The 12,875-nt window shown below is 50.2% G+C and overlaps 7 non-coding genes across 7 annotated transcripts; all 7 read left to right on the forward strand.

Annotated features, from left to right (window-relative positions):
• Positions 1–823: 823 nt before the first annotated feature.
• Positions 824–895, forward strand: trnad-guc (transfer RNA aspartic acid (anticodon GUC)). The gene has a single exon. It is a non-coding gene; the product is annotated as a tRNA-Asp (tRNA).
• Positions 896–2,644: 1,749 nt separating this feature from the next.
• On the forward strand, positions 2,645–2,716 carry trnad-guc (transfer RNA aspartic acid (anticodon GUC)). Its single transcript has one exon. It is a non-coding gene; the product is annotated as a tRNA-Asp (tRNA).
• A 1,746-nt stretch (positions 2,717–4,462) lies between these two features.
• Positions 4,463–4,534, forward strand: trnad-guc (transfer RNA aspartic acid (anticodon GUC)). The gene has a single exon. It is a non-coding gene; the product is annotated as a tRNA-Asp (tRNA).
• Positions 4,535–6,277: 1,743 nt separating this feature from the next.
• trnad-guc (transfer RNA aspartic acid (anticodon GUC)) lies at positions 6,278–6,349 on the forward strand. The gene has a single exon. It is a non-coding gene; the product is annotated as a tRNA-Asp (tRNA).
• Positions 6,350–8,086: 1,737 nt separating this feature from the next.
• Positions 8,087–8,158, forward strand: trnad-guc (transfer RNA aspartic acid (anticodon GUC)). The gene has a single exon. It is a non-coding gene; the product is annotated as a tRNA-Asp (tRNA).
• A 1,749-nt stretch (positions 8,159–9,907) lies between these two features.
• trnad-guc (transfer RNA aspartic acid (anticodon GUC)) lies at positions 9,908–9,979 on the forward strand. Its single transcript has one exon. It is a non-coding gene; the product is annotated as a tRNA-Asp (tRNA).
• Positions 9,980–11,719: 1,740 nt separating this feature from the next.
• On the forward strand, positions 11,720–11,791 carry trnad-guc (transfer RNA aspartic acid (anticodon GUC)). Its single transcript has one exon. It is a non-coding gene; the product is annotated as a tRNA-Asp (tRNA).
• Positions 11,792–12,875: the final 1,084 nt, after the last annotated feature.

A 12,875-nucleotide genomic window follows, 5' to 3' on the forward strand; every position in this document is an offset into this window, starting at 1 on the left:
ATGCCGGTTTGTGAGATACACTCAAGAGGGAGCCGGACGTAGACCTTGCAGCTAAAGGGATCCAGGGGTACGGAGAGGAAGCTGGAGTGCTTACTGAAATTACATGTTCAATCGTGATCACATTGAACGGTGGCGGTGTCTTGAAGGGCTGAATGGAACAAGTGAGGACTGCAGTTGCTGGAAATCAGAGTCTCGATCAGTGTGGCGCTGGAAACGCGAAGCAAGTCAGGCAGCATCCTGATTTTCCTGCTCCTCGGATTCTGCCTGACTTGAAGGGCTGAATGGCCTACTCCTGCACTTAATTTCTACGTTTCGATGTTAAATGCATGGCTGAGAGATCTGATGCAGCGTACAGTAAAGTCACCCCACCGTCCTCCGGGAGCACTGCTCCCTGATGAGGAAGCGATTGATGGGTGGTAGTAGAACCTGAGGGGACGAGCTTGAAAAAGGGAAGCTTTCGTGCTGAGTCCATTTGGCAGTGGGAATTGAAGCCAGGCTGTTGGATTTGTGCTGTCGTACACAAATCAGTTTGTTAGAAGCAGGTAATGGGAGAGCGCGCGTGGATCAGCAGCAGACGAAGTTTAACGCAGACGGTAGGGCACAACGAAAAGGCTGTTTTACAGCAGCAGCAGCAGCAGCGGCGGATTACTTGAAAGAAAGATAGTCGAATAATAAAACATGAAAACAACAATAACTATTCTCTTAATCATCTCCACAGAGGTAGAAGATGATCTAAAGGAGAACTCAAATTGACAACAAAATCCAAATTTCACATAAGAACATTCTACCTAATACGGATGCGACAGAGTGCGCTGTCGTCCAATCCTCGGTAGTATAGTGGTTAGTATCCCCGCCTGTCACGCGGGAGACCGGGGTTCAATTCCCCGCCGGGGAGTCTGCGGCATTTTGAGAGGCCAGCTCCATATCTCAATGCAGGAGTGCCGATTTCAAGTCCCATGCGTTCCCAGGGCGGAGCGGTCTGCTCTTGTCAACAAACAAAACCTACGATACTCTCCATTCTGCTCTCCCTGGCCAACTTGTCCTTTCATCTACCAAGGAGATGATCATTTGAGACTTCCTCATTTTTTGGCGACAAATGAAAACTGCCGTCCTCAAGAAGGCTCACCGGACCAGAAACCTTGTCTGCTTTCTTCCCCTTCCCCCACCCCCACTCCAGATGCTGACTTGCTCCAGCAATTTCTGTTTCCCACTCTGATTTTGTTGTCACTTCGTCCCGTCAGTGGGCATATAACTCGCACGCAAACGGCGTGCAAATTAAAACCTTTAAGCAACCGGTAGCGACAAATGACAGTGAGCTTTCCCCTCTCCCTCGCTCCAATCAAAAAGGGGTCAGACCCCTCAGAGTTTGGACCCGATCCTGCCATTAAGGTGATGCAACACCATCCCCTGCTGCTGGCAGACTGTACTACACCCACAGTGGAAAGTCAAAGTCATCTGAGTGGCATCGTCTGCTCTTCTCGATAGAAGGACAAAGCCCAGTGGCTGGGTTAACATGAAGGTCAACACAGAGGCAAGCTTGAGAAAGCACGTGCAGGTACTCAACCTACACTGTTGGCATCATAGGAGCACCACAGTGTGGAAGCAGGCCATTCACACTGACCCTTCTGAAGAGAAACCCATGCAGATCCATGCTTGGTACTGAGGGATCCCAGCAAAAGTTCACCGGTTCCCAATGTTGGGGACGTCCAGAACCAGGGGTGACAGTCTCCGAACGAAGGGCAAGCGATTCAGGAAGAATTTTTCTCTCAGAGAGTGGTGAACCTGTGGACTTGTCTCCCACAGGAAGATGCGGCTATGCCGGTTTGTGAGATACACTCAAGAGGGAGCCGGACGTAGACCTTGCAGCTAAAGGGATCCAGGGGTACGGAGAGGAAGCTGGAGTGCTTACTGAAATTACATGTTCAATCGTGATCACATTGAACGGTGGCGGTGTCTTGAAGGGCTGAATGGAACAAGTGAGGACTGCAGTTGCTGGAAATCAGAGTCTCGATCAGTGTGGCGCTGGAAACGCGAAGCAAGTCAGGCAGCATCCTGATTTTCCTGCTCCTCGGATTCTGCCTGACTTGAAGGGCTGAATGGCCTACTCCTGCACTTAATTTCTACGTTTCGATGTTAAATGCATGGCTGAGAGATCTGATGCAGCGTACAGTAAAGTCACCCCACCGTCCTCCGGGAGCACTGCTCTCTGATGAGGAAGCGATTGATGGGTGGTAGTAGAACCTGAGGGGACGAGCTTGAAAAAGGGAAGCTTTCGTGCTGAGTCCATTTGGCAGTGGGAATTGAAGCCAGGCTGTTGGATTTGTGCTGTCGTACACAAATCAGTTTGTTAGAAGCAGGTAATGGGAGAGCGCGCGTGGATCAGCAGCAGACGAAGTTTAACGCAGACGGTAGGGCACAACGAAAAGGCTGTTTTACAGCAGCAGCAGCAGCAGCAGCGGCGGCGGATTACTTGAAAGAAAGATAGTCGAATAATAAAACATGAAAACAACAATAACTATTCTCTTAATCATCTCCACAGAGGTAGAAGATGATCTAAAGGAGAACTCAAATTGACAACAAAATCCAAATTTCACATAAGAACATTCTACCTAATACGGATGCGACAGAGCGCGCTGTCGTCCAATCCTCGGTAGTATAGTGGTTATTATCCCCGCCTGTCACGCGGGAGACCGGGGTTCAATTCCCCGCCGGGGAGTCTGCGGCATTTTGAGAGGCCAGCTCCATATCTCAATGCAGGAGTGCCGATTTCAATTCCCATGCGTTCCCAGGGCCGAGCGGTCTGCTCTTGTCAACAAACAAAACCTACGATACTCTCCATTCTGCTCTCCCTGGCCAACTTGTCCTTTCATCTACCAAGGAGATGATCATTTGAGACTTCCTCATTTTTTGGCGACAAATGAAAACTGCCGTCCTCAAGAAGGCTCACCGGACCAGAAACCTTGTCTGCTTTCTTCCCCTTCCCCCACCCCCACTCCAGATGCTGACTTGCTCCAGCAATTTCTGTTTCCCACTCTGATTTTGTTGTCACTTCGTCCCGTCAGTGGGCATATAACTCGCACGCAAACGGCGTGCAAATTAAAACCTTTAAGCAACCGGTAGCGACAAATGACAGTGAGCTTTCCCCTCTCCCTCGCTCCAATCAAAAAGGGGTCAGACCCCTCAGAGTTTGGACCCGATCCTGCCATCAAGGTGATGCAACACCATCCCCTGCTGCTGGCAGACTGTACTACACCCACAGTGGAAAGTCAAAGTCATCTGAGTGGCATCGTCTGCTCTTCTCGATAGAAGGACAAAGCCCAGTGGCTGGGTTAACATGAAGGTCAACACAGAGGCAAGCTTGAGAAAGCACGTGCAGGTACTCAACCTACACTGTTGGCATCATAGGAGCACCACAGTGTGGAAGCAGGCCATTCACACTGACCCTTCTGAAGAGAAACCCATGCAGATCCATGCTTGGTACTGAGGGATCCCAGCAAAAGTTCACCGGTTCCCAATGTTGGGGACGTCCAGAACCAGGGGTGACAGTCTCCGAACGAAGGGCAAGCGATTCAGGAAGAATTTTTCTCTCAGAGAGTGGTGAACCTGTGGACTTGTCTCCCACAGGAAGATGCGGCTATGCCGGTTTGTGAGATACACTCAAGAGGGAGCCGGACGTAGACCTTGCAGCTAAAGGGATCCAGGGGTACGGAGAGGAAGCTGGAGTGCTTACTGAAATTACATGTTCAATCGTGATCACATTGAACGGTGGCGGTGTCTTGAAGGGCTGAATGGAACAAGTGAGGACTGCAGTTGCTGGAAATCAGAGTCTCGATCAGTGTGGCGCTGGAAACGCGAAGCAAGTCAGGCAGCATCCTGATTTTCCTGCTCCTCGGATTCTGCCTGACTTGAAGGGCTGAATGGCCTACTCCTGCACTTAATTTCTACGTTTCGATGTTAAATGCATGTCTGAGAGATCTGATGCAGCGTACAGTAAAGTCACCCCACCGTCCTCCGGGAGCACTGCTCTCTGATGAGGAAGCGATTGATGGGTGGTAGTAGAACCTGAGGGGACGAGCTTGAAAAAGGGAAGCTTTCGTGCTGAGTCCATTTGGCAGTGGGAATTGAAGCCAGGCTGTTGGATTTGTGCTGTCGTACACAAATCAGTTTGTTAGAAGCAGGTAATGGGAGAGCGCGCGTGGATCAGCAGCAGACGAAGTTTAACGCAGACGGTAGGGCACAACGAAAAGGCTGTTTTACAGCAGCAGCAGCAGCAGCAGCGGCGGATTACTTGAAAGAAAGATAGTCGAATAATAAAACATGAAAACAACAATAACTATTCTCTTAATCATCTCCACAGAGGTAGAAGATGATCTAAAGGAGAACTCAAATTGACAACAAAATCCAAATTTCACATAAGAACATTCTACCTAATACGGATGCGACAGAGTGCGCTGTCGTCCAATCCTCGGTAGTATAGTGGTTAGTATCCCCGCCTGTCACGCGGGAGACCGGGGTTCAATTCCCCGCCGGGGAGTCTGCGGCATTTTGAGAGGGCAGCTCCATATCTCAATGCAGGAGTGCCGATTTCAAGTCCCATGCGTTCCCAGGGCGGAGCGGTCTGCTCTTGTCAACAAACAAAACCTACGATACTCTCCATTCTGCTCTCCCTGGCCAACTTGTCCTTTCATCTACCAAGGAGATGATCATTTGAGACTTCCTCATTTTTTGGCGACAAATGAAAACTGCCGTCCTCAAGAAGGCTCACCGGACCAGAAACCTTGTCTGCTTTCTTCCCCTTCCCCCACCCCCACTCCAGATGCTGACTTGCTCCAGCAATTTCTGTTTCCCACTCTGATTTTGTTGTCACTTCGTCCCGTCAGTGGGCATATAACTCGCACGCAAACGGCGTGCAAATTAAAACCTTTAAGCAACCGGTAGCGACAAATGACAGTGAGCTTTCCCCTCTCCCTCGCTCCAATCAAAAAGGGGTCAGACCCCTCAGAGTTTGGACCCGATCCTGCCATTAAGGTGATGCAACACCATCCCCTGCTGCTGGCAGACTGTACTACACCCACAGTGGAAAGTCAAAGTCATCTGAGTGGCATCGTCTGCTCTTCTCGATAGAAGGACAAAGCCCAGTGGCTGGGTTAACATGAAGGTCAACACAGAGGCAAGCTTGAGAAAGCACGTGCAGGTACTCAACCTACACTGTTGGCATCATAGGAGCACCACAGTGTGGAAGCAGGCCATTCACACTGACCCTTCTGAAGAGAAACCCATGCAGATCCATGCTTGGTACTGAGGGATCCCAGCAAAAGTTCACCGGTTCCCAATGTTGGGGACGTCCAGAACCAGGGGTGACAGTCTCCGAACGAAGGGCAAGCGATTCAGGAAGAATTTTTCTCTCAGAGAGTGGTGAACCTGTGGACTTGTCTCCCACAGGAAGATGCGGCTATGCCGGTTTGTGAGATACACTCAAGAGGGAGCCGGACGTAGACCTTGCAGCTAAAGGGATCCAGGGGTACGGAGAGGAAGCTGGAGTGCTTACTGAAATTACATGTTCAATCGTGATCACATTGAACGGTGGCGGTGTCTTGAAGGGCTGAATGGAACAAGTGAGGACTGCAGTTGCTGGAAATCAGAGTCTCGATCAGTGTGGCGCTGGAAACGCGAAGCAAGTCAGGCAGCATCCTGATTTTCCTGCTCCTCGGATTCTGCCTGACTTGAAGGGCTGAATGGCCTACTCCTGCACTTAATTTCTACGTTTCGATGTTAAATGCATGGCTGAGAGATCTGATGCAGCGTACAGTAAAGTCACCCCACCGTCCTCCGGGAGCACTGCTCTCTGATGAGGAAGCGATTGATGGGTGGTAGTAGAACCTGAGGGGACGAGCTTGAAAAAGGGAAGCTTTCGTGCTGAGTCCATTTGGCAGTGGGAATTGAAGCCAGGCTGTTGGATTTGTGCTGTCGTACACAAATCAGTTTGTTAGAAGCAGGTAATGGGAGAGCGCGCGTGGATCAGCAGCAGACGAAGTTTAACGCAGACGGTAGGGCACAACGAAAAGGCTGTTTTACAGCAGCAGCAGCAGCGGCGGCGGATTACTTGAAAGAAAGATAGTCGAATAATAAAACATGAAAACAACAATAACTATTCTCTTAATCATCTCCACAGAGGTAGAAGATGATCTAAAGGAGAACTCAAATTGACAACAAAATCCAAATTTCACATAAGAACATTCTACCTAATACGGATGCGACAGAGCGCGCTGTCGTCCAATCCTCGGTAGTATAGTGGTTAGTATCCCCGCCTGTCACGCGGGAGACCGGGGTTCAATTCCCCGCCGGGGAGTCTGCGGCATTTTGAGAGGCCAGCTCCATATCTCAATGCAGGAGTGCCGATTTCAATTCCCATGCGTTCCCAGGGCCGAGCGGTCTGCTCTTGTCAACAAACAAAACCTACGATACTCTCCATTCTGCTCTCCCTGGCCAACTTGTCCTTTCATCTACCAAGGAGATGATCATTTGAGACTTCCTCATTTTTTGGCGACAAATGAAAACTGCCGTCCTCAAGAAGGCTCACCGGACCAGAAACCTTGTCTGCTTTCTTCCCCTTCCCCCACCCCCACTCCAGATGCTGACTTGCTCCAGCAATTTCTGTTTCCCACTCTGATTTTGTTGTCACTTCGTCCCGTCAGTGGGCATATAACTCGCACGCAAACGGCGTGCAAATTAAAACCTTTAAGCAACCGGTAGCGACAAATGACAGTGAGCTTTCCCCTCTCCCTCGCTCCAATCAAAAAGGGGTCAGACCCCTCAGAGTTTGGACCCGATCCTGCCATCAAGGTGATGCAACACCATCCCCTGCTGCTGGCAGACTGTACTACACCCACAGTGGAAAGTCAAAGTCATCTGAGTGGCATCGTCTGCTCTTCTCGATAGAAGGACAAAGCCCAGTGGCTGGGTTAACATGAAGGTCAACACAGAGGCAAGCTTGAGAAAGCACGTGCAGGTACTCAACCTACACTGTTGGCATCATAGGAGCACCACAGTGTGGAAGCAGGCCATTCACACTGACCCTTCTGAAGAGAAACCCATGCAGATCCATGCTTGGTACTGAGGGATCCCAGCAAAAGTTCACCGGTTCCCAATGTTGGGGACGTCCAGAACCAGGGGTGACAGTCTCCGAACGAAGGGCAAGCGATTCAGGAAGAATTTTTCTCTCAGAGAGTGGTGAACCTGTGGACTTGTCTCCCACAGGAAGATGCGGCTATGCCGGTTTGTGAGATACACTCAAGAGGGAGCCGGACGTAGACCTTGCAGCTAAAGGGATCCAGGGGTACGGAGAGGAAGCTGGAGTGCTTACTGAAATTACATGTTCAATCGTGATCACATTGAACGGTGGCGGTGTCTTGAAGGGCTGAATGGAACAAGTGAGGACTGCAGTTGCTGGAAATCAGAGTCTCGATCAGTGTGGCGCTGGAAACGCGAAGCAAGTCAGGCAGCATCCTGATTTTCCTGCTCCTCGGATTCTGCCTGACTTGAAGGGCTGAATGGCCTACTCCTGCACTTAATTTCTACGTTTCGATGTTAAATGCATGGCTGAGAGATCTGATGCAGCGTACAGTAAAGTCACCCCACCGTCCTCCGGGAGCACTGCTCTCTGATGAGGAAGCGATTGATGGGTGGTAGTAGAACCTGAGGGGACGAGCTTGAAAAAGGGAAGCTTTCGTGCTGAGTCCATTTGGCAGTGGGAATTGAAGCCAGGCTGTTGGATTTGTGCTGTCGTACACAAATCAGTTTGTTAGAAGCAGGTAATGGGAGAGCGCGCGTGGATCAGCAGCAGACGAAGTTTAACGCAGACGGTAGGGCACAACGAAAAGGCTGTTTTACAGCAGCAGCAGCGGCGGATTACTTGAAAGAAAGATAGTCGAATAATAAAACATGAAAACAACAATAACTATTCTCTTAATCATCTCCACAGAGGTAGAAGATGATCTAAAGGAGAACTCAAATTGACAACAAAATCCAAATTTCACATAAGAACATTCTACCTAATACGGATGCGACAGAGTGCGCTGTCGTCCAATCCTCGGTAGTATAGTGGTTAGTATCCCCGCCTGTCACGCGGGAGACCGGGGTTCAATTCCCCGCCGGGGAGTCTGCGGCATTTTGAGAGGCCAGCTCCATATCTCAATGCAGGAGTGCCGATTTCAAGTCCCATGCGTTCCCAGGGCGGAGCGGTCTGCTCTTGTCAACAAACAAAACCTACGATACTCTCCATTCTGCTCTCCCTGGCCAACTTGTCCTTTCATCTACCAAGGAGATGATCATTTGAGACTTCCTCATTTTTTGGCGACAAATGAAAACTGCCGTCCTCAAGAAGGCTCACCGGACCAGAAACCTTGTCTGCTTTCTTCCCCTTCCCCCACCCCCACTCCAGATGCTGACTTGCTCCAGCAATTTCTGTTTCCCACTCTGATTTTGTTGTCACTTCGTCCCGTCAGTGGGCATATAACTCGCACGCAAACGGCGTGCAAATTAAAACCTTTAAGCAACCGGTAGCGACAAATGACAGTGAGCTTTCCCCTCTCCCTCGCTCCAATCAAAAAGGGGTCAGACCCCTCAGAGTTTGGACCCGATCCTGCCATTAAGGTGATGCAACACCATCCCCTGCTGCTGGCAGACTGTACTACACCCACAGTGGAAAGTCAAAGTCATCTGAGTGGCATCGTCTGCTCTTCTCGATAGAAGGACAAAGCCCAGAGGCTGGGTTAACATGAAGGTCAACACAGAGGCAAGCTTGAGAAAGCACGTGCAGGTACTCAACCTACACTGTTGGCATCATAGGAGCACCACAGTGTGGAAGCAGGCCATTCACACTGACCCTTCTGAAGAGAAACCCATGCAGATCCATGCTTGGTACTGAGGGATCCCAGCAAAAGTTCACCGGTTCCCAATGTTGGGGACGTCCAGAACCAGGGGTGACAGTCTCCGAACGAAGGGCAAGCGATTCAGGAAGAATTTTTCTCTCAGAGAGTGGTGAACCTGTGGACTTGTCTCCCACAGGAAGATGCGGCTATGCCGGTTTGTGAGATACACTCAAGAGGGAGCCGGACGTAGACCTTGCAGCTAAAGGGATCCAGGGGTACGGAGAGGAAGCTGGAGTGCTTACTGAAATTACATGTTCAATCGTGATCACATTGAACGGTGGCGGTGTCTTGAAGGGCTGAATGGAACAAGTGAGGACTGCAGTTGCTGGAAATCAGAGTCTCGATCAGTGTGGCGCTGGAAACGCGAAGCAAGTCAGGCAGCATCCTGATTTTCCTGCTCCTCGGATTCTGCCTGACTTGAAGGGCTGAATGGCCTACTCCTGCACTTAATTTCTACGTTTCGATGTTAAATGCATGGCTGAGAGATCTGATGCAGCGTACAGTAAAGTCACCCCACCGTCCTCCGGGAGCACTGCTCTCTGATGAGGAAGCGATTGATGGGTGGTAGTAGAACCTGAGGGGACGAGCTTGAAAAAGGGAAGCTTTCGTGCTGAGTCCATTTGGCAGTGGGAATTGAAGCCAGGCTGTTGGATTTGTGCTGTCGTACACAAATCAGTTTGTTAGAAGCAGGTAATGGGAGAGCGCGCGTGGATCAGCAGCAGACGAAGTTTAACGCAGACGGTAGGGCACAACGAAAAGGCTGTTTTACAGCAGCAGCAGCAGCAGCAGCGGCGGCGGATTACTTGAAAGAAAGATAGTCGAATAATAAAACATGAAAACAACAATAACTATTCTCTTAATCATCTCCACAGAGGTAGAAGATGATCTAAAGGAGAACTCAAATTGACAACAAAATCCAAATTTCACATAAGAACATTCTACCTAATACGGATGCGACAGAACGCGCTGTCGTCCAATCCTCGGTAGTATAGTGGTTATTATCCCCGCCTGTCACGCGGGAGACCGGGGTTCAATTCCCCGCCGGGGAGTCTGCGGCATTTTGAGAGGCCAGCTCCATATCTCAATGCAGGAGTGCCGATTTCAATTCCCATGCGTTCCCAGGGCCGAGCGGTCTGCTCTTGTCAACAAACAAAACCTACGATACTCTCCATTCTGCTCTCCCTGGCCAACTTGTCCTTTCATCTACCAAGGAGATGATCATTTGAGACTTCCTCATTTTTTGGCGACAAATGAAAACTGCCGTCCTCAAGAAGGCTCACCGGACCAGAAACCTTGTCTGCTTTCTTCCCCTTCCCCCACCCCCACTCCAGATGCTGACTTGCTCCAGCAATTTCTGTTTCCCACTCTGATTTTGTTGTCACTTCGTCCCGTCAGTGGGCATATAACTCGCACGCAAACGGCGTGCAAATTAAAACCTTTAAGCAACCGGTAGCGACAAATGACAGTGAGCTTTCCCCTCTCCCTCGCTCCAATCAAAAAGGGGTCAGACCCCTCAGAGTTTGGACCCGATCCTGCCATCAAGGTGATGCAACACCATCCCCTGCTGCTGGCAGACTGTACTACACCCACAGTGGAAAGTCAAAGTCATCTGAGTGGCATCGTCTGCTCTTCTCGATAGAAGGACAAAGCCCAGTGGCTGGGTTAACATGAAGGTCAACACAGAGGCAAGCTTGAGAAAGCACGTGCAGGTACTCAACCTACACTGTTGGCATCATAGGAGCACCACAGTGTGGAAGCAGGCCATTCACACTGACCCTGCTGAAGAGAAACCCATGCAGATCCATGCTTGGTACTGAGGGATCCCAGCAAAAGTTCACCGGTTCCCAATGTTGGGGACGTCCAGAACCAGGGGTGACAGTCTCCGAACGAAGGGCAAGCGATTCAGGAAGAATTTTTCTCTCAGAGAGTGGTGAACCTGTGGACTTGTCTCCCACAGGAAGATGCGGCTATGCCGGTTTGTGAGATACACTCAAGAGGGAGCCGGACGTAGACCTTGCAGCTAAAGGGATCCAGGGGTACGGAGAGGAAGCTGGAGTGCTTACTGAAATTACATGTTCAATCGTGATCACATTGAACGGTGGCGGTGTCTTGAAGGGCTGAATGGAACAAGTGAGGACTGCAGTTGCTGGAAATCAGAGTCTCGATCAGTGTGGCGCTGGAAACGCGAAGCAAGTCAGGCAGCATCCTGATTTTCCTGCTCCTCGGATTCTGCCTGACTTGAAGGGCTGAATGGCCTACTCCTGCACTTAATTTCTACGTTTCGATGTTAAATGCATGGCTGAGAGATCTGATGCAGCGTACAGTAAAGTCACCCCACCGTCCTCCGGGAGCACTGCTCTCTGATGAGGAAGCGATTGATGGGTGGTAGTAGAACCTGAGGGGACGAGCTTGAAAAAGGGAAGCTTTCGTGCTGAGTCCATTTGGCAGTGGGAATTGAAGCCAGGCTGTTGGATTTGTGCTGTCGTACACAAATCAGTTTGTTAGAAGCAGGTAATGGGAGAGCGCGCGTGGATCAGCAGCAGACGAAGTTTAACGCAGACGGTAGGGCACAACGAAAAGGCTGTTTTACAGCAGCAGCAGCAGCGGCGGATTACTTGAAAGAAAGATAGTCGAATAATAAAACATGAAAACAACAATAACTATTCTCTTAATCATCTCCACAGAGGTAGAAGATGATCTAAAGGAGAACTCAAATTGACAACAAAATCCAAATTTCACATAAGAACATTCTACCTAATACGGATGCGACAGAGTGCGCTGTCGTCCAATCCTCGGTAGTATAGTGGTTATTATCCCCGCCTGTCACGCGGGAGACCGGGGTTCAATTCCCCGCCGGGGAGTCTGCGGCATTTTGAGAGGCCAGCTCCATATCTCAATGCAGGAGTGCCGATTTCAAGTCCCATGCGTTCCCAGGGCGGAGCGGTCTGCTCTTGTCAACAAACAAAACCTACGATACTCTCCATTCTGCTCTCCCTGGCCAACTTGTCCTTTCATCTACCAAGGAGATGATCATTTGAGACTTCCTCATTTTTTGGCGACAAATGAAAACTGCCGTCCTCAAGAAGGCTCACCGGACCAGAAACCTTGTCTGCTTTCTTCCCCTTCCCCCACCCCCACTCCAGATGCTGACTTGCTCCAGCAATTTCTGTTTCCCACTCTGATTTTGTTGTCACTTCGTCCCGTCAGTGGGCATATAACTCGCACGCAAACGGCGTGCAAATTAAAACCTTTAAGCAACCGGTAGCGACAAATGACAGTGAGCTTTCCCCTCTCCCTCGCTCCAATCAAAAAGGGGTCAGACCCCTCAGAGTTTGGACCCGATCCTGCCATTAAGGTGATGCAACACCATCCCCTGCTGCTGGCAGACTGTACTACACCCACAGTGGAAAGTCAAAGTCATCTGAGTGGCATCGTCTGCTCTTCTCGATAGAAGGACAAAGCCCAGTGGCTGGGTTAACATGAAGGTCAACACAGAGGCAAGCTTGAGAAAGCACGTGCAGGTACTCAACCTACACTGTTGGCATCATAGGAGCACCACAGTGTGGAAGCAGGCCATTCACACTGACCCTTCTGAAGAGAAACCCATGCAGATCCATGCTTGGTACTGAGGGATCCCAGCAAAAGTTCACCGGTTCCCAATGTTGGGGACGTCCAGAACCAGGGGTGACAGTCTCCGAACGAAGGGCAAGCGATTCAGGAAGAATTTTTCTCTCAGAGAGTGGTGAACCTGTGGACTTGTCTCCCACAGGAAGATGCGGCTATGCCGGTTTGTGAGATACACTCAAGAGGGAGCCGGACGTAGACCTTGCAGCTAAAGGGATCCAGGGGTACGGAGAGGAAGCTGGAGTGCTTACTGAAATTACATGTTCAATCGTGATCACATTGAACGGTGGCGGTGTCTTGAAGGGCTGAATGGAACAAGTG

This window comes from Chiloscyllium punctatum, chromosome 30, assembly GCF_047496795.1.
Source record: "Chiloscyllium punctatum isolate Juve2018m chromosome 30, sChiPun1.3, whole genome shotgun sequence".
NCBI classification, from domain to species: domain Eukaryota; kingdom Metazoa; phylum Chordata; class Chondrichthyes; order Orectolobiformes; family Hemiscylliidae; genus Chiloscyllium; species Chiloscyllium punctatum.